At 45.4% G+C, this 20,699-nt stretch overlaps 1 protein-coding gene across 3 annotated transcripts in view; it reads left to right on the forward strand.

The window, feature by feature from the left end:
* LOC128698201 (sodium/potassium/calcium exchanger Nckx30C) overlaps positions 1–20,699 on the forward strand; it is an 86,334-nt gene that overhangs the window by 24,221 nt on the left and 41,414 nt on the right. The gene's annotated exons all lie outside the window — the stretch shown is intronic.

Consider the following 20,699-nt stretch of genomic DNA (forward strand, 5'->3'; position numbering starts at 1 on the left):
ACAAGATGAAAAACAACCACAGGGGGAACTGAGTAACAGCTCTAGGCCTTTCGTGTTGCAATCAACACATCTTCAGGAACTGAACGGACCTACCTGGGCTTCCTACTCATTTCTGCAACTTTGCAAGCTTCTCAAGATGTGTTGATTGTAACACGAAAGGCCTAGAACTATCATTCAACCTTCCCCCCGTGGTTGTTTTGCACAAACACACACACACACACACACACACACACACATATATATATTCATTTACTAACTGCCACATTTCGCTATATTTAGTTCCCCTCCCTGTAATCATAATTACCTAAGACTAAAAATTCACTGTTGCCCCCCAGACAGCCCTCAGCGTGACTAATATAGCCTTCAGCCAGCCCTCACGCAAGCTGCCCTCTAATACTCCCTTGTTAATGTAAAGTTGTCCAAAAAATCATAAACAATGACTGAGTTTCCCTTCGCTGGATGATACAGCTGAAGAAAGACAGGATGAATTATCATTGATCTTCAAGGGTAACTGTTGCAGTCATGTTAGGTTTAGTGTATATTTACTCGCTTTTAAAGTCATTTAATCGTTGTGTTGCCAGAAGTGTGTTGATACCAGTATAGATGACCTTCACAGCAGCAACATCTCTCATTCTTCTGTATGCAGGTCTTATACTTCCCTGCAAGGTCATCTGCAGCGTGATGGCTGTCATAACACTTCTGGCAAGACAGCGATTAAATGAATGATGGTGAGGTTATATCCTTGTCTTTAAATGAAGTCTACATAGTACATATATATGTATATATATATATATATATATATATATATATATATATATATATATATATATATATATATATATATATATATATATTGTAACCACGAACGAGTGGTATTGATCAATAACAACACCGCACTATAGTTGAATGGTTCAGAGAACCGACATGTTGTTGAATTAGACACATGTGCAACTCTTGGGTATCTTTATTGATGAAACGTTTCGCCACACAGTGGCTTCATCAGTCCATACAAAGGACTGATGTATGGACTGATGAAGCCACTGTGTGGCGAAACGTTTCCTCAATAAAGATACCCAAGAGTTGCACATGTGTCTAATTCAACAACACTGCACTAGCCAAGGACTCGAACCCATGCTACTTTGGCCTGCCTCATGGTGGGCGAAAACACATGACGCTACTCTTAAGGATCGTATGGTCCAGTGGATTAGGGCGTCATGTGTTTTTGCCCACCATAAGGCAGGCCAAAGCAGCATGGATTCGAGTCCTTGGCTAGTGCAGTGTTGTTATTGATTATATATATATATATATATATATATATATATATATATATATATATATATATATATATATATATATGTGTATGTGTGTATATATATATATATATATGTGTGTGTGTGTGTGTGTGTGTGTGTGTCGTGCCGAATAGGCAGAACTTGCGATCTTGGCTTAAATAGCAACGCTCATCTTGCCATATAGGACAAGCAAAAATTTGTGTATGCAATAATTTCGCCAAAATCATTCTGAACCTAACGAAAAAAATATATTTCACTGTGTTTGTTTAGTATTAAATTATTGTAAACAAATCTAAAATATATATAGTTGGGTTAGGCTAAAATAAATTGTTCTTGTTATAAAAAGGTTAGGTAAATTTTCTAAGATTCTTTTGGTGCAAAATTAAAATTTTTTACAATAAAATTAATACAAAATATATATCTTTAAACGTATAAGAGAAAATTTTAGAAAGGACTTAATTTTAAATGAGTTCTTGCTAATCGACCAGTTTTACATATTCGGCACGACATATATATATATATATATATATATATATATATATATATATATATATATATATATATATATATATATATATATATATATATATATATATATATATTATTCTGGCTGTATATATAGACTATGCATGTAAAGAAATTACAAGGATATATCAAAAGCGCAAAATAATAACAGTGAATACAGTTTGATTGTTGATTAATCGTGTTAATAATAGTTATAGGGTATGAAGTCCAGATGAGTTTGAGTGCCAGATGAGGTGTGGGTTTAGGTGTGGTTCCAGGGTGTGCCTAGCGCTGGGACATGCTAGAGTAGCATGCTGGAAGAGCATGTCTCACCTGTATTGACGCCCCACGTCATGTGCACGAGCGCTAATCCTGCCGAGTCCTCCATTCCTTTCTTCCTTGCCTCTTCCTCATCCGTCCTTCCACGCGCGAGCCTTCACTAACCCAGACTGCTGATGGATAAGGGTCCGTCCGGATTGTGAAGATTCACCTGTTATAACACCATAGCACCTTCGGAATAAGGAAACTCACTTGTGTATATAGTACCTGAACCCTTCACATAATCCGGATTACGAAAACTCGCCTGTCTTATAGCACTTGAGTGTACTATATTATAACACTTTAATCCGCCATATAGTCCGGTTTAAGAAGGCTCACCTCTGTTACGTGTTGCGTGGTTGCCTCTTTTATGTACAATAAATAACAGCATGAAGTTACTGCTTGTGATACAAGGATTTTTTTTCTGTTAGTCTCATCTGCTTCTCGCATCTTAAGTCCACTGTGATTTTTAATGTAAGAATTCTTGTTTTTCTTTAGTTAATACTGTCGCACGTATAATACACTTATGTCACAGCGTCTGTGCCTCGTTTTTCTCGTTCTTGTTTGTTATTCTGTACAATATCTTCGTACCAGTGTCAAATCTTATTGATTTTGCTATCGTTAATAGTCATCTGTCTTTATTCGTAATAATCTTTTCCTTTCCTTAATTATCGTCTATTTCCTTTGGCATTCGTATTTATTTGTCTACATTCTTAAACATCACCTGTCGTAATTTTTTTTTTAATTATCATTTCTCCATCTTTTCTTGTAACATCAACACTCACAGTTACCACCTGACAACCGTAGTTATCACGTTATTTAACTAGCAGTTACTACCTGCTTTTATCCACACTTACCACCAGATATTATCCATAGTTACGTTCAGTAACTATCTACATACCCAAATTCACTTCTTGTAATAATCTTACCTCTTGCATAATTCTTCCCCCCATGTTACCTTTCATTTACATTCTTTAATGCAGATTCTGTCTAATTGTATCATTTCTTCTTAAGTCTTGTTTTCGTTTACCTCTCAAATAGTTAATCGAATATTTGTTACTCTAATTTCGCCATTTTCTTATATTGTTTATTCATTGTTTTACTTGAGAAGTGATTCCCCAGACCCCTGTGACCACAGGCAAGGGAATAGCTATTAAACTAAGCAAAATAGCTAAGAGATGCTATCAGTATACAGTATATGGTCTTATGAACAGTATGTACTTTACAGTACCAGTCATCAGGCTTAGCAGCTAGAAGCAGTCAACGTTCCGGGCTGTCATGGACCGTTATCATGTCCCTCGTGAACAGTGGCGGACCTACATTTTTGGGGCCCTGAAACTTGAACTGTTATGGGGCCCTTTTCTCATACAGTAGACCCAAATTTTTTAAACAATGTGGACTAAAGTCGCTTCTTGAGCCCCTCCGGAATTAGGGACCCTGAAGCTTAAGCTTCATTAGTTTCACAGTAGATCCGCCCCTGTTCGTGAATAGAAACATTGTGAACTCCAAGGTCGGATCAATGCTCTGAGCAGCTGCCCACCCCGGTGGGTGATTGTAACAGCACGGACCAGTGGTTAAACACACTGACCTACAAGTTTTAGGATTTGCCTGCAGTTGTTGCGAGTCCCATCCATTCTGCTATTTCATAAATTTATCTTGGGTCGGATCAAATCACACTTGTTCGTGAATATGTAAATGGTACACAGTTCCGACATGTTGATAAGACACATATGCAACAGTTAGGTATCTTTATTCCGAAAAGTTTCGTCTATACAACAGGTTTCTTCAGTGGAGTACAGAGGAGTTTGTAGAAGCAGTAGAGATATGAAGACGATGTCATCAGTCCATCACCCTTGAAGACATAGTTTTGAGGTGGTCAGTCCCTCAGCCTGGAGAAGAGTTTTGTTAACATTGTTCCAGACTATGATGAAAAACTCTTCTCCAGGCTGAGGGACTGACCACCTCAAAACTATGTCTTCAAGGGTGATGGACTGATAACATCGTATTCACATTTCTACTGCTTCTGCTAACTCCTCTGTATTCGACTGAAGAAGCCTACTGTGTAGACGAAACGTTTCGGAATAAAGATACCTAACTGTTGCACATGTGTCTTTTTCACACTTGTTCAGGTGATTCAGAAATGCACTGAGACAGACATCCGCTGACTAAAGGCTGAACTAAAATTCACGTTAGAGTTGTTGCGTACGGTAGGCGTCTTGTTGACGTATGGTTGCGTACGGTAGGCGTCTTGCTGATGTATGGTTGAGTACGGTAAGCGTCTTGCTGATGTAAGGTTGAGTACGGTAAGCGTCTTGCTGATGTAAGGTTGAGTACGGTAAGCGTCTTGCTGATGTATGGTTGCTTATTGTAGGCGTCTTGCTGACGCTAATTGCTCTCTTTGTGCAGTGTTTGATTACACACACAAAATAGATTTAACTAAAAGCTCCAAACGCATGTGAGTAATTAACCATCGGGAGTGTTAAGGGCTCGAATCTCCGTTCACAAGTATTAAGTGCATTATCTCTTAGGCCATACCATTTGCTGGTCCTCTTTCATTCAGCAGTTTCCAAGAACGCATTAATAATAATAATAATAATAATAATAATAATAATAATAATAATAATAATAATTTTGAAATGTGGTGTCGACATGCCTCTGGCAAGACAGTGATGGAGTGAGTGGTGATGAAAGTGTTTCTTCTCTTTCAGGTCACCCTGCCTCGGTGGGAAACGGCCGATGTGTTAATAAAAAAAAATAAAAAATTAATATTTAAAAAGAATAGTATTCCTCTGCTCAAGCGATGACAATGGTAATGCAGTGGAACTCACTTCAATAAAGCATCTCTAACCTGAGTTTTAGGGTCGGAACTGTTTGTAAAGATTCTTATATCTCGGTATATTGTGGAGTGATGTAGCCGCCATAACACTCATGGCTGGATCTGCGCTGATTTATCGTATTCTACTACCATTCTGGTCTTTTTTTTTATCGTATCCATCTATTCGGATATATTTTCGTGTCCCTTTATTCTGGCCTTGTTTCTCATGTTCCTCTATTCTGATCTTGTTTCTCATATCCCTTTATTCTGACCTTATTTCCCATGTCCCTCTATTCTGACCTTATTTTTCGTGTCCATTCTGACCTTGTTTCTCATGTCCCTCTGTTCTGACCTTATTTTTTTTGTGTCCATTATGACCTTGTTTCCTATGTCCCTCTATTCTGACATTTTTTTCGTGTCCCTCTATTCTGATTTTATTTTTCATGTCCCTCTATTCTGACCTTATTTTTTCATATCCCTCTATTCTGACCTTATTTTTTCTTGTCCCTCTATTCTGACCTTGTCTTTGGTATCGCACCGTTCTGACCTTATTCTGTATTTTATGTCCCACTGGGCAGACCTTAGGTAAAACTTTTTGCAGTATTAATTCATACCTGCAACTTTCACCGTGCTCCTCCTCACAAGTGACTTTCACCGTGCTCCTCCTCACACGCGACTTTCTCCGTGCTCCTCCTCACACCTGACTTTCTCTGTGCTCCTCCTCACACGTGACTTTCACCGTGCTCCTCCTCACACGTGACTTTCTCGGTGCTTCTCCTCACACGTGACTTTCACCGTGCTCCTCCTCACTCGTGACTTTCTCCGTGCTCCTCCTCACACGTGACTTTCGTCGAGCTCCTCCTCACACGTGACTTTCACCGTACTCCTCCTCACTCTTGACTTTCTCCGTGCTCCTCCTCCTCACACGTGACTTTCTCCGTGCTCCTATTTACACATGACTTTCTCCGTGCTCCTCATACGTGGCTTTCACCGTGCTCCTCCTCACTCGTGACTTTCACCGTGCTCGTCCTCACATGTGACTTTCTCCGTGCTCCTCCTCATGACTTTCACCGACTTTCACCACCTCCGTGCTCGTCCTCACATGTGACTTTCTCCGTGCTCCTCCCCACACGTGACTTTCACTGTGCTCCTCCACACTCGTGACTTTCACCGTGCTCCTCCACACACATGACTTTCACCGTGCTCCTCCTCACACGTGACCTCCGTGCTCCTCCTCACTCGTGACTTTCACCATGCTCCTCCTCACTCGTGACTTTCACCGTGCTCCTCCTCACTCGTGACTTTCACCGTGCTCCTCCTCACACATGACTTTCACCGTGCTCCTCCTCACACGTGACTTTCTCCGTGCTCCTCCTCACTCGTGACTTTCATCGTGCTCCTCCTCACTTGTGACTTTCTCCGTGCTCCTCCTCACACGTGACTTTCACCGTGCTCCTCTTCACTCGTGACTTTCACCGTGCTCCTCCTCACACGTGACTTTCTCCGTTCTCCTCCTCACTCGTGACTTTCTCCGTGCTCCTTCTCACACGTGACTTTCACCGTGCTCCTCCTCACTCGTGACTTTCTCCGTGATCCTCCTCACTCGTGACTTTCACCGTGCTCCTCCTCACACATGACTTTCACCGTGTTCCTCCTCACACGAGACTTTCACCGAGCTCCTCCTCACTCGTGACTTTCACCATGCTCCTTCTCACTCGTGACTTTCACCGTGCTCCTAATCACACATGACTTTCACCGTGCTCCTCCACACAAGTGACTTTCACCGTGCTCCTCCTCACTCGTTACTTTCATCGTGCTCCTCTTCACTCGTGACTTTCACCGTGCTCCTCCTCACACGTGACTTTCTCCGTGCTCCTCCTCACTCGTGACTTTCATCGTGCTCCTCCTCACTCGTGACTTTCATCGTGCTCCTCCTCACACGTGACTTTCACCGTCCTCCTCCTCACACGTGACTTTCTCCGTGTTCCTCCTCACACGTGACTTTCTCCGTGCTCCTCCTCACTCGTGACTTTCATCGTGCTCCTCCTCACTCGTGACTTTCACCGTGCTCCTCCTCACTCGTGACTTTCACTGTGCTCCACTTCAAATGTGACTTTCTCCGTGCTCCTCCTCACTCAAGACTTTCATCGTGCTCCTCCTCACTCGTGATTTTCACCGTGTTCCTCCTCACACGTGACTTTCACTGTGCTCCTCCTCACTCGTGACTTTCACTGTGCTCCTCCTCACACATGACTTTCACCGTGTTCCTCCTCACACGTGACTTTCACCGTGCTCCTCCTCACTCTTGACTTTCTCCGTGCTCCTCCTCCTAACCCGTGACTTTCTCCGTGCTCCTCCTCACACGTGACTTTCACCGTGCTCCTCCTTACACGTGACTTTCTCCGTGCTCCTCCTCACACGTGACTTTCTCCGTGCTCGTCCTCACACGTGATTTTCTCGTGCTCCTCCTCACACGTGACTTTCACCGTGTTCCTCCTCACACGTGACTTTCGCTGTGCTCCTCCTCACTCGTGACTTTCACTGTGCTCCTCCTCACACATGACTTTCACCGTGTTCCTCCTCACACGTGACTTTCACCGTGCTCCTCCTCACTCTTGACTTTCTCCGTGCTCCTCCTCCTAACCCGTGACTTTCTCCGTGCTCCTCCTCACACGTGACTTTCACCGTGCTTCTCCTTACACGTGACTTTCTCCGTGCTCCTCCTCACACTTTACTTTCTCCGTGCTTCTCCTCACACGTGACTTTCTCCGTGCTTCTCCTTACACGTGACTTTGACCGTGCTCCTCCTCACTCGTGACTTTCTCCGTGCTCCTCCTCACACGTGACTTTCGTCTAGCTCCTCCTCAAACGTGACTTTCACCGTACCCCTCCTCACTCTTGACTTTCTCCGTGCTCCTCCTCCTCACACCTGACTTTCTCCGTACTCCTCCTCACTCGTGACTTTCACCGTGCTCCTCCTCACTCGTGACTTTCACTGTGCTCCTCTTCACATGTGACTTTCTCCGTTCTTGTCCTCACACGTGACTTTCACGATGCTCCTCCTCACACGTGACTTTCCCTGTGCTCCTCCTCACTCGTGACTTTCACCGTGCTCCTCCTCACACATGACTTTCACCGTGCTCCTCCTCACACGTGACTTTCTCCGTACTCCTCCTCACTCGTGACTTTCTCCGTGCTCCTCCTCACACATGACTTTCACCGTGCTCCTCCTCACACGTGACTTTCTCCGTGCTCCTCCTCACTGGAGACTTTCATCGTGCTCCTCTTCACTCGTGACTTTCATCGTGCTCCTCCTCACTCGTGACTTTCACCCTGCTCCTCCTCACACATGACTTTCACCGTGTTCCTCCTCACACGAGACTTTCACCGAGCTCCTCCTCACTCGTGACTTTCACCATGCTCCTTCTCACTCGTGACTTTCACCGTGCTCCTCCTCACACATGACTTTCACCGTGCTCCTCCTCACAAGTGACTTTCACCGTGCTCCTCCTCACTCGTTACTTTCATCGTGCTCCTCTTCACTCGTGACTTTCACCGTGCTCCTCCTCACACGTGACTTTCTCCGTGCTCCTCCTCACTCGTGACTTTCATCGTGCTCCTCCTCACTCGTGACTTTCATCGTGATCCTCCTCACACGTGACTTTCACCGTGCTCCTCCTCACACGTGACTTTCTCCGTGTTCCTCCTCACACGTGACTTTCTCCGTGCTCCTCCTCACTCGTGACTTTCATCGTGCTCCTCCTCACTCGTGATTTTCTCCGTGCTCCTCCTCACTCGTGACTTTCATCGTGCTCCTCCTCACTCGTGACTTTCTCCTTGCTCCTCCTCACTCGTGACTTTCTCCGTGCTCCTCCTCACTCGTGACTTTCACCGTGCCCCTCCTCACTCTTGACTTTCTCTGTGCTCCTCCTCAATCGTGACTTTCACCGTGCTCCTCCTCACTCGTAACTTTTACCGTGCTCCTCCTCACTCGTGACTTTCTCCGTGCTCCTCCTCACTCGTGACTTTCTCCGTGCTCCTCCTTACTCGTGACTTTCTCCGTGCTCCTCCTCACTCGTGACTTTCTCCGTACTCCTCCTCACTCGTGATTTTCTCGGTGCTCCTCCTCGTGACTTTCTCCGTACTCCTCCTCCTCGTGACTTTCTCCGTACTCCTTCTCACTCGTGACTTTCTCCGTGCTCCTCCTCAATCGTGACTTTCTCTGTGTTCCTCCTCACTCGTGACTTTCACCGTGCTCCTACTCACTCGTGACTTTCTCCGTAGTCCTCCTCACTCGTGACTTTCACCGTGCTCCTCCTCGCATCTTGACATTCTCCGTGCTCTTCCTCACTAGTGACTTTCTCCGTGCTCCTCTTCACTCGTGACTTTCTCCGTACTCCTCCTCATTCGTGACTTTCTCCGTACTCCTCCTCACTCGTGATTTTCTCGGTGCTCCTCCTCGTGACTTTCTCCGTGCTCCTCCTCACTCGTGACTTTCTCTGTGTTCCTCCTCACTCGTGATTTTCTCCGTGCTCCTCATCACTCGTGACTTTCTTCGTACTCCTCTTCACTCGTGACTTTCTCTGTGTTCCTCCTCACTCGTGACTTTCTCCGTACTCCTCCTCACTCGTGACTTTCTCCGTGTTCCTCCTCACTAGTGACTTTCTCCGTGCTCCTCCTCACACGTGACTTTCTCCGTGCTGATCATTCGTGACTTTCACCGTGCTCCTCCTCACTCGTGACTTTCTCCGTACTCCTCCTCACTCGTGACTTTCTCCGTGCTCCTCCTCACTCGTGACTTTCTCTGTGTTCCTCCTCACTCGTGACTTTCTCCGTGCTCCTCCTCACTCGTGACTTTCTCCGTGTTCCTCCTCACTCGTGACTTTCTCCGTGCTCCTGCTCACTCGTGACTTTCACCGTGCTCCTCCTCACTCGTGACTTTCTCCGTACTCCTCCTCACTCGTGACTTTCACCGTGCTCCTTCTCACTCGTGACTTTCTCTGTGCTCCTCCTCACTCGTGACTTTCTCCGTGCTCCTCCTCACTCGTGGCTTTCTCCGTGCTCCTCCTCACTCGTGACTTTCTCTGTGCTCCTCCTCACTCGTGACTTTCTCCGTGCTCCTCCTCACTCGTGACTTTCTCCGTGCTCCTCCTCACTCGTGACTTTCTCCGTGCTCCTCCTCACTCGTAACTTTCTCCGTGCTCGTCCTCACTCGTGACTTTCTCTGTGCTCCTCCTCACTCGTGACTTTCTCCGTGCTCCTCCTCACTCGTGACTTTCTCCGTGCTCCTCCTCACTCGTGACTTTCTCCGTGCTCCTCCTCACTCGTGACTTTCTCCGTGCTCCTCCTCACTCGTGACTTTCTCCGTGCTCCTCCTCACTCGTAACTTTCTCCGTGCTCGTCCTCACTCGTGACTTTCTCCGTGCTCCTCCTCACTCGTAACTTTCTCCGTGCTCCTCCTCACTCGTGACTTTCTCCGTGCTCCTCCTCACTCGTGACTTTCTCCGTGCTCCTCCTCACTCGTGACTTTCTCCGTGCTCCTCCTCACTCGTGACTTTCTCCGTGCTCCTCCTCACTCGTGACTTTCTCCGTGCTCCTCCTCACTCGTGACTTTCTCCGTGCTCCTCCTCACTCGTGACTTTCTCCGTGCTCCTCCTCACTCGTGACTTTCTCCGTGCTCCTCCTCACTCGTGACTTTCTCCGTGCTCGTCCTCACTCGTGACTTTCTCCGTGCTCCTCCTCACTCGTAACTTTCTCCGTGCTCGTCCTCACTCGTGACTTTCTCCGTGCTCCTCCTCACTCGTGACTTTCTCCGTGCTCCTCCTCACTCGTGACTTTCTCCGTGCTCCTCCTCACTCGTGACTTTCTCCGTGCTCCTCCTCACTCGTGACTTTCTCCGTGCTCCTCCTCACTCGTGACTTTCACTGTGCTCCTCATCACATGTGACTTTCTCCGTTCTTGTCCTCACACGTAGCTTTCACGATGCTCCTCCTCACACGTGACTTTCCCTGTGCTCCTCCTCACTCGTGACTTTCACCGTGCTCCTCCTCACACATGACTTTCACCGTGCTCCTCCTCACACGTGACCTCCGTGCTCCTCCTCACTCGTGACTTTCACCATGCTCCTCCTCACTAGTTACTTTCATCGTGCTCCTCCTCACACATGACTTTCACCGTGCTCCTCCTCACACGTGACTTTCTTCGTACTCCTCCTCACTCGTGACTTTCACCATGCTCCTCCTCACTCGTGACTTTCACTCACACATGACTTTCACCGTGCTACTCCTCACATGTGACTTTCTCCGTGTTCCTCCTCACTGGAGACTTTCATTGTGCTCCTCTTCACTCGTGACTTTCATCGTGCTCCTCCTCACTCGTGACTTTCTCCGTGCTCCTCCTCACTCGTGACTTTCACCGTGCTTCCTCCTCACTCGTGACTTTCTCCGAGCTCCTCCTCACTCGTGACTTTCACCATGCTCCTTCTCACTCGTGACTTTCACCGTGCTCCTCCTCACACATGACTTTCACCGTGCTCCTCCTCGTGACTTTCACCGTGCTCCTCCTCACTCGTTACTTTCATCGTGCTCCTCTTTACTCGTGACTTTCACCGTGCTCCTCCTCACACGTGACTTTCTCCGTGCTACTCCTCACTCGTGACTTTCATCGTGCTCCTCCTCACTCGTGACTTTCATCGTGCTCCTCCTCACACGTGACTTTCACCGTGCTCCTCCTCACACGTGACTTTCTCCGTGCTCCTCCTCACTCGTGACTTTTCTCTGTGCTCCTCCTCACTCGTGCTCGTGCTCCTCCTCACTCTTGACTTTCACCGTGCTCCTCCTCACTCGACTTTCACTGTGCTCCACTTCAATCGTGACTTTCTCCGTGCTCCTCCTCACTCGTGACTTTCTCCGTGCTCCTCCTCACTCGTGATTTTCACCGTGTTCCTCCTCACTCGTGACTTTCTCCGTGCTCCTCCTCACTCGTAACTTTCACGTGCTCATCCTCACACATGACTTTCTCCGTGTTCCTCCTCACACGTGACTTTCTCCGTGCTCCTCCTCACTCTTGACTTTCTCCGTGCTCCTCCTCCTAACCCGTGACTTTCACCGTGCTCCTCCTTACACGTGACTTTCTCCGTGCTCCTCCTCACTCGTGACTTTCACCGTGCTCCTCCTCACTCGTGACTTTCTCCGTGCTCCTCCTCACTCGTGACTTTCATCGTGCTCCTCCTCACTCGTGACTTTCATCGTGCTCCTCCTCACTCGTGACTTTCTCCGTGCTCCTCCTCACTCGTGACTTTCTCTGTGCTCCTCCTCACTCGTGACTTTCACCGTGCTCCTCCTCACACGTGACTTTCACCGTGCTCCTCCTTACACGTGACTTTCTCCGTGCTCCTCCTAACACTTGACTTTCTCCGTTCTTCTCCTCACACGTGACTTTCTCCGTGCTCCTTCCTCACTCGTGACTTTCTCCGTGCTCCTCCTCACTCGTGACTCACTCTTGACTTTCTCCGTGTGACTCCTTCACTGTGCTCCTCTTCACATGTGACTTTCTCCGTTCTCCTCCTCTGTGCTCCTCCTCACTCGTGACTTTCTCCGTGCTCCTCCTCACACATGACTTTCACCGTGCTCCTCCTCACACGTGACTCCTCACTCGACTTTCACCATGCTCCTCATCACTAGTTACTTTCATCGTGCTCCTCCTCACACATGACTTTCACCGTGCTCCTCCTCACACGTGACTTTCTTCGTACTCCTCCTCACTCGTGACTTTCACCATGCTCCTCCTCACTCGTGACTTTCTCCGTGCTCCTCCTCACACATGACTTTCACCGTGCTACTCCTCACATGTGACTTTCTCCGTGCTCCTCCTCACTGGAGACTTTCATCGTGCTCCTCCTCACTCGTGACTTTCACCGTGCTCCTCCTCACACATGACTTTCACCGTGTTCCTCCTCACACGAGACTTTCACCGAGCTCCTCCTCACTCGTGACTTTCACCATGCTCCTTCTCACTCGTGACTTTCACCGTGCTCCTCCTCACAAGTGACTTTCACCGTACTCCTCCTCACTCGTTACTTTCACCGTGCTCCTCCTCACTCGTCGTGCTCCTCGTCACTCGTGACTTTCACCGTGCTCCTCCTCACACGTGACTTTCTCCGTGCTCCTCCTCACTCGTGACTTTCATCGTGCTCCTCCTCACTCGTGACTTTCATCGTGCTCCTCCTCACACGTGACTTTCACCGTGCTCCTCCTCACACGTGACTTTCTCCGTGCTCCTCCTCACTCGTGACTTTCTCCGTGCTCCTCCTCACTCGTGACTTTCACCGTGCTCCTCCTCACTCGTGACTTTCACCGTGCTCCTCCTCACTCGTGACTTTCACCGTGCTCCTCCTCACACATGACTTTCACCGTGCTCCTCCTCACACGTGACTTTCTCCGTGCTCCTCCTCACTCGTGACTTTCTCTGTGCTCCTCCTCACTCGTGACTTTCTCCGTGCTCCTCCTCACTCGTGACTTTCTCCGTGCTCCTCCTCACTCACTCGTGACTTTCACCGTGCTCCTTCGGTAACAAAAACCTACAATGGGAACAAATCAACCATGTCCTAAATGAAGCAAGCTGGAAAGATATCCTAAGCAACATGGATCCGAACCTTTGCCTAGAAAAAAATAAACTCTGTGGTTCATGAGATCTGCTCAAGGCACATTCCATTATGAAAAAGAAAGAGAAGATGTAAACTAGAAAGAGAGAGACGCTTCCTATACAGATGAAGGCGAAGAGTCACAGAGTTGCTGTGATGGGCCAATATATCTGAAATACGAAGGGAGGCACTGGTCACTGAAATTTCATATATCGAACTTAAGCTGAAGGATTCTTACAGGATACAAGAATTGCAGGAAGAACTAAAAGCCATAAAGAAAATTGAAAAAGAAAAATACTTCTTCTCTTATGCTAAATCTAAGGGAAAAACAACATCCAGTACTGGGCCCTTGTTTAGACGAGATGGGACATACACAGATGACGGCTTAGAAGTGAGTGAGATACTAAAGTCCCAATACGACTCAGTGTTCAGCGAGCCGCTGCCCAAACTAAGGGTCGACAATCCAATGAATTCTTTATGAACGAGACCCAAAATTTGGTCGTCTCAAAAATCTCGGATATTATCCTAACACCACAAGACTTTGAAAAGGCAATAAATTACATGCCCATGCACTCTGCCTCAGGCACAGGCTCATGGAACTCCGTGATCATCAAGAACTGCAAGAAGCCCCTGTCGCATGCCTTCACCATTCTTTGGAGATGGAGCATGGACACACGGGTCATCCCACACTCGCTAAAAACAACATAGCCCCACTCTACAAAGGTGGCAGTAAAGCAATTGCAAAGAACTACAGAGCGATAGCACTAATATCCCACATCATAAAAATGTTTGAAAGGGTTCTAAGAAGCAAGATAGCCACCCATCTAGATACCCATCAATTACACAACCCAGAGCAACACGGGTTTAGAGCAGGTTGCTCCTGCCTATCCCAGCTACTGGACCACTATGACAAGGTCCTGGCTGCTGTAGAGGATCAACAAAATACAAATGTAGTTTACCAGGAGAGAGTTCCGGGGGTCAACGCCCCAGCGGCCCGGTCTGTGACCAGGCTGTTACTGTTGGCCGCACGCAATCCAACGTAAGAACCACAGCCCGGCTGGTTCGCAGTATACACAGACATTGCAAAAGCTTTCGACAAATATGACCATGGTGTAATAGCGCACAAAATGCGTGATAAAGGAATAACAGAAAAAGTTGGCAAATGGATCTATAACTTCCTGACAAATTGAACACAAAGAATAATAGTAAACAGGGTCAAGTCTGAGGCAGCTACGGTGAAAAGCTTTGATCCGCAAGTCACAGTACTCACTCCCATTCTATTCTTCATCCTCATGTCTGACATAGACAGAGATGTAAGCCATAATTCCTTTGCGGATGACACCCTGATTGCCATGACAGTGGCCTCCATCGAAGACACTGCAAGACTCCAAGCGGACATCAACCAGATCTTCAAATGGGCTATTCAAAACTTCCGACAGTATTTAAGTCTCCGCACTGTCGCTTGATAGTTCCTGACTATGGAACTGAACTTCTCAAGGCTGAGGGACTGACAACCTCAAATTCTACGACTTCAAGGGTGATGGACTGATTACATCGTCTTCACATCTCTACTGTTCCTGCCTACTTTCTGTATTCGACTGAAGAAGCCTACTGTGTAGGCGAAACGTTTCGGAATAAAGTTGCCTAACTGTTGCCTATGTGTCTTACCTACCAACCTATATGAGGTTCAATGAAGAGAAATTTCAAATACTCAAATATGGAAAATTTGAGGAAATTAAAACTGCATCAGGGTATACGACAATTCTAACCATACAATAGAACAAACAAGTAATGTGAAGGACCTGGGAGTGATAATGCTAGAGGATCTCGCCTTCAAAGACCACAACAATGTATCTACCGTATCTGCTAGGAAAATGGTAGGATGGATAATGAGAACCTTCAAAACTAGGGACGCCAAGCCCATGATGATTCTCTTCAAATCGTTTGTTCTCTCTAGGCTGGAATACTGCTGTACACTAACTGACCAATTCAAGGCAGGCGAAATTGTTGACTTGGAGGGTATACAAAGAAATTTCACGGCACACATAAGTACGATAAGGCACCTGAATTACTGGAAACGGTTGAAGGCCCTTGATTTGTATTCCCTGGAACGCAGGCGAGAGAGATTCATGATAATATACACTTGGAAAATCCTAGACGGATTAATACCAAACTTGCACACGAAAATCACTCCCTATAAAAGCAAAAGACTCGGCAAAGTCCCTCAGCTTCCAGGCTGAGGGACTGATTACCTTATTTTCTACTGTCATCTGTGTATAGTTCTTCTGTGTATAGTATCTTCACATATCTCTGTTTCGAACTGGCGAAACATCTTCACATGAAGATATCCAGTTGATGCGCCTGTGTCTACTTCCTCAATACCCTTATCTAATCACATCGTAAATTATTCCAGTACTTTACATACCCTTCCAGGTCTTCTCGGGCAAGCTGTCATTTTTGTAGTCAAAGAGTTTAACTGACATTATGTCGTAATTTAATTTAATCTATTCTTACTCTTTTTTTTTACTGTTAATTCATAAGAAATTCCTGTGAAGTGAAACATACTAAGGAGCGCCATTACGTATTTTCCTTATCGTAAATGCAAGTACGTGATGGCGATTGCCAGCTTTGTACGATAATTATTACCCAAACCATTACACATCCAACAATGAATCTTGACATGCAGTCGTTGAGCCGTAGAGCATTCGTGATTCCTTCATTATCCTGGCTGAGTAAACCAGAAGGAATAATAAATCATAGAGCTGAGTCAGGATGAGCTTTTGTTGGGGCTCACACTGGAAAGACCCTATAATATTCATATATCCGTAGTGCTTAAACAGATGATTTATTCTGATTTTGAATGGCAAGCTTGTCTGTGACATAAGGCGTTCTTTGGGTATGTCCTTGTGTACCAGGAATTTATGCCATTTCACGGGTGAACCATCGTTAAGTGTGTGTGTGTGTGTGTGGTCAGCGTCGCTGGCGTCTGAGGTCGCCAAGGTGAGTATGACGGTCTCAGTTGTGAGTCTAGAAATGCATCCTTTGCTGTCCCTACACTGATGGACAATATCACTGCATTTGTATTGCTGGATATAAACCTTGACTTATACCGTGAGATGAGCTGCATGATGTATACACTTTGGGCTCGTGGTAAACCGGGACGCTTTCCAGAACAAGGGATCAGTGCTAGATGAACACACCAGCACAAAACTTCACCTGCGAAGCACTACAGCAACTTCACGACACTCCGTGTTGGACGACATTGACACTGAGAGTATCTTGACACCAGTGCAATCCTCTGCTCCCACCCAGAAGCCTTTCGGTGTCCAGCAGCAATCGTGGGCCTCAGCAACAGATTCTGAAGTATGTGCACAGCCACAAGCTCCAGCACACCCACACGCCATCACCCCCTCCCCACCCCTGCATCGACCTCTTAGTTATTCCTTTCCTCACTCCATACCTGACATAAAATCAGGTCACGTTCTCGTAGGACAAGAAACAGGTCAGAGAGACACTGGGTGCTATGGGTGATGCATGAGTGGAGAGGTGGAGGCACTGGCAGACCTTTCACAGCACCTTCACTGGTGATGTGGTCGGCTGCTTACAGTGCCAGCACGTATATATAGCCATTGTGAAAAGAGCACTCATGACGTCTTTTGACTCACAATTGTATATTTGTTCTTGCGTCCATGTTTCAGTGTAAATTACGATATCAGCTTCTGTTAAGTGTATATAGGTAATACTTCAGTATTTGTAGGTCACTTGTTAAGTACAAGTAGGTCATGTATTGTTGATTGTATATTATGTACGTTTACCTCACTGCACCGGCATGATATTTGTTGTAACTCATGACTAACTGAATCCTTACCATTGTTGTTATTTCGTTTAAAAAGACAATCCTCGTCACGATCTTATTTTCGGAAACTCCTTAGAACATTAGACGGATATATGTCGTGCCAGATAACCAGATTTGCGAGTTTGGCCTTCAAATGAACAGTCATTTTTGCCAAATAAACAAGTATTTTTTGCAATAAATCAGCGAAAATTAGTTAGAATAATTATATATATAAATATATATATATATATATATATATATATATATATATATATATATATATATATATATATATATATATATATATATATATATATATCATTTTAATTAAATTAAATAAATTTAAACTGATCTATATGACTGGTAGAATTTATTAAAATATATTGCATATTGCAGTTCGGTCTAATTGATCAATCTGGCACAACATGTGTTCTCAGTGGCCGCCCGTCTAGTATTGGGTAGAGCTTCTTTTTGTCCCCAGAACAGTCCTGAATTCTTCGTGTGATGGATTCAACAAGGTGCTGGAAACATTCCTTAGAGATTCTGGTCCTTGTTGACACAGCTGCTGCATCTCTATTGTACATTCATGCTGCAAATCTCTCATTCCACCGTAGCAAAAAGTGCCGTTCATCAGACAAGGCGATGTGTTTCCAGTCTTCAACTGTCCAAGTGTGATGAGTTTTTTCCCACACTAGCCTGTTCCTTGTTCTTAGCTGACAGTAGTAAAACCCGGTGTGATATTCGGCTTCTACATTCCATCCACTTCAATGACAGACGTGTTGTGCGTTCAGAGACGCTCTACTGCAAACCACTGTTGTAACACATGGTTATTTTAATTGATTACTATTGCCTTCCCCTCATCATGAAGAGGTATAAGCGCTGGAAACAGTCATGTGTGGAAACCCCAGGAGATCAGTTTTAGATACTCAAACTACCTGATTTGGCACCATTAAGCATTCCACGGTCACCGTCACTCATATCACATTTCTTCCCAGTTACGATATTCGGTCTGAACAACAACTGAAACTCTTGGCCATGTTTCTTTGCTTTTAGGCACTGAGGAGTTGTCACGTGATTAACTGATTGGATATTTGAATTAACAAGCAGGTATACCTACTAAAGTCTCTACTTAGTACATATATATATATATATATATATATATATATATATATATATATATATATATATATATATATATATATATATATATATATACATATATATATATATATATATATATATATATATATATATATATATATATATATACATACATATATATATATATATATATATATATATATATATATATATATATATATATATATATATATATATATAAACATCGGTGTAAACACAAGATAAGCATAATTATGCAACTACCCAGTTTTGCTTGTGCTTACACTCCCCTACACACACACACACACACACACACACACACACACACACACACACACACACACACATTGCTGAGAAGGAAAAAATGACAGACCACTGGACCCAGGGACAACAGACAGTGAAGAGATTGAAGAAAGGAAAGCTGAAACGGAGGCAACTAAACCGAATCAGGGGATACATAGGGATATGCAGTGGGAGAATGAAAGGGAGAGATCAGTCTTTGTTTATGGGCTCCAGGAAGTTGAAAGGGAAACTTACGAAGCAAGAAGACAAAGGAAGAAGAAGCGATTGAAAGCATCATGAAAGCAATAGGTGAAGATGACATGACCCAGCTGGCAAATTATCTGTGAATAGGGGAGCATGCAACAAGAAGACACCGACCGGTCAAAGTGATTTTCAAGGCAGAAGCGGCTCAAAACAGGATCCTGCCCGAGAAAGCAGACTAAAAGACATCTCGGTGTACCAGAGGGTGTATCTCGACTGCGACAGAACATGAGAAGAAAGGCAGAAACTGAAAGAGAGGGTATGAAGGCGAAAGGAGGGAAGAGAGGTGAAGACGGAGATGGGCAGGAGAACCAAGACTCAGGAGGAAGATTAAATACAACCTCCCTCACAACCACCTACAGAAACCCCCCAACCAGGGCAACCCCAATGCAACCAAACATTCTAACCCAAAACACACATGCCATGCCCAGTACCCCCCACCCACCTCATTACAAACTCCACTTCCACAGCAACCACCCATAATTCCTCATCAAGTCTCCCACTTCCACAACCCCAACGTACCCCCCGCCCCCTCCCCAGGCAACAGTTTTGGAAAAGAAGTTGAAGATTTGGTATACAAATGCAGACAGAGTAACAAATAAATGTGAGGAGTGGCATGAAAGAATCAAGGAGACATCCCCAGACATAATAATTTAGCACTCACAGAAACTCAACTCACCAGGATGATAACAGATGCAATCTTTCCACCCTGTTATCAAATCCTGAGGAAAGATAGATGGAGTAGAGGGGAAAGAGGAGTTGCACTGCTCATTAAAAACCAGTGGGTATTTGAGGATATGGAAGGAATGGATAGAATGGGTGAAAAGGACTACATAGGAACAACCCAGTCTGAGGGCCATAAGGTGGTAATTGAAATAATGTACAACCCGCCACAGAACTGCAGGAGGCCAAGAGAAGAATACAATGAGAGCAACAGAGCAATGGTAGAGACACTAGCCGAGGTGGCCAGAAGAGCTCACATGGGGAGAGCAAAGTTACTAGTTACGGGTGATTTCAATCACAAGGAGATTGACTGGGAAAACCTGGAGCTCCATGGGGGTCCCAAAACATGGAGAGCGAAGATGATGGATGTGGTACTGGAAAACCTCATGCATCAACATGTTAGAGACACTACCAGAGAGAGAAGTGAAGATGACCCAGCAAGACTGGACCTAGTATTCACCTTGAGTAGTTCGCTGATTGAGGATATCACATACAAAAGGCCCCTTGGAGCTAGTGATCATGTGGTTCTGTGCTTTGATTACATAGTTGAGCTACAAATGGAGAGAAAAAGAATAGGATGCGAAAAAAAAACTACAATGGGGGGACCACACAGGCATGAGGAATTTCCTGCAAGATGTTCAGTGGGAGAGAGAATTGGCAGGAAAACCAGTAAAAGAAATGATGGACTATGTGACAACAAAATGCAAGGAGGCAGAAGAGAGGTTTGTTCCCAAGAGAAACACAAAAGACCAGAAGGAGTCCATGGTTCACACAGAGGTGTAGGGAGGCAAAAACTAAGTGCACTAGAGAATGGAAAAAGTACGGAGGACAAAGGACCCAGGAAAATAAAGTGATTAGCTGAAGAGCCAAAAACGAATATGCACAGATAAGAAGGGAGGCCCAGCGACA

The sequence above is a fragment of the Cherax quadricarinatus genome, chromosome 63, assembly GCF_038502225.1.
Source record: "Cherax quadricarinatus isolate ZL_2023a chromosome 63, ASM3850222v1, whole genome shotgun sequence".
Taxonomy (NCBI): domain Eukaryota; kingdom Metazoa; phylum Arthropoda; class Malacostraca; order Decapoda; family Parastacidae; genus Cherax; species Cherax quadricarinatus.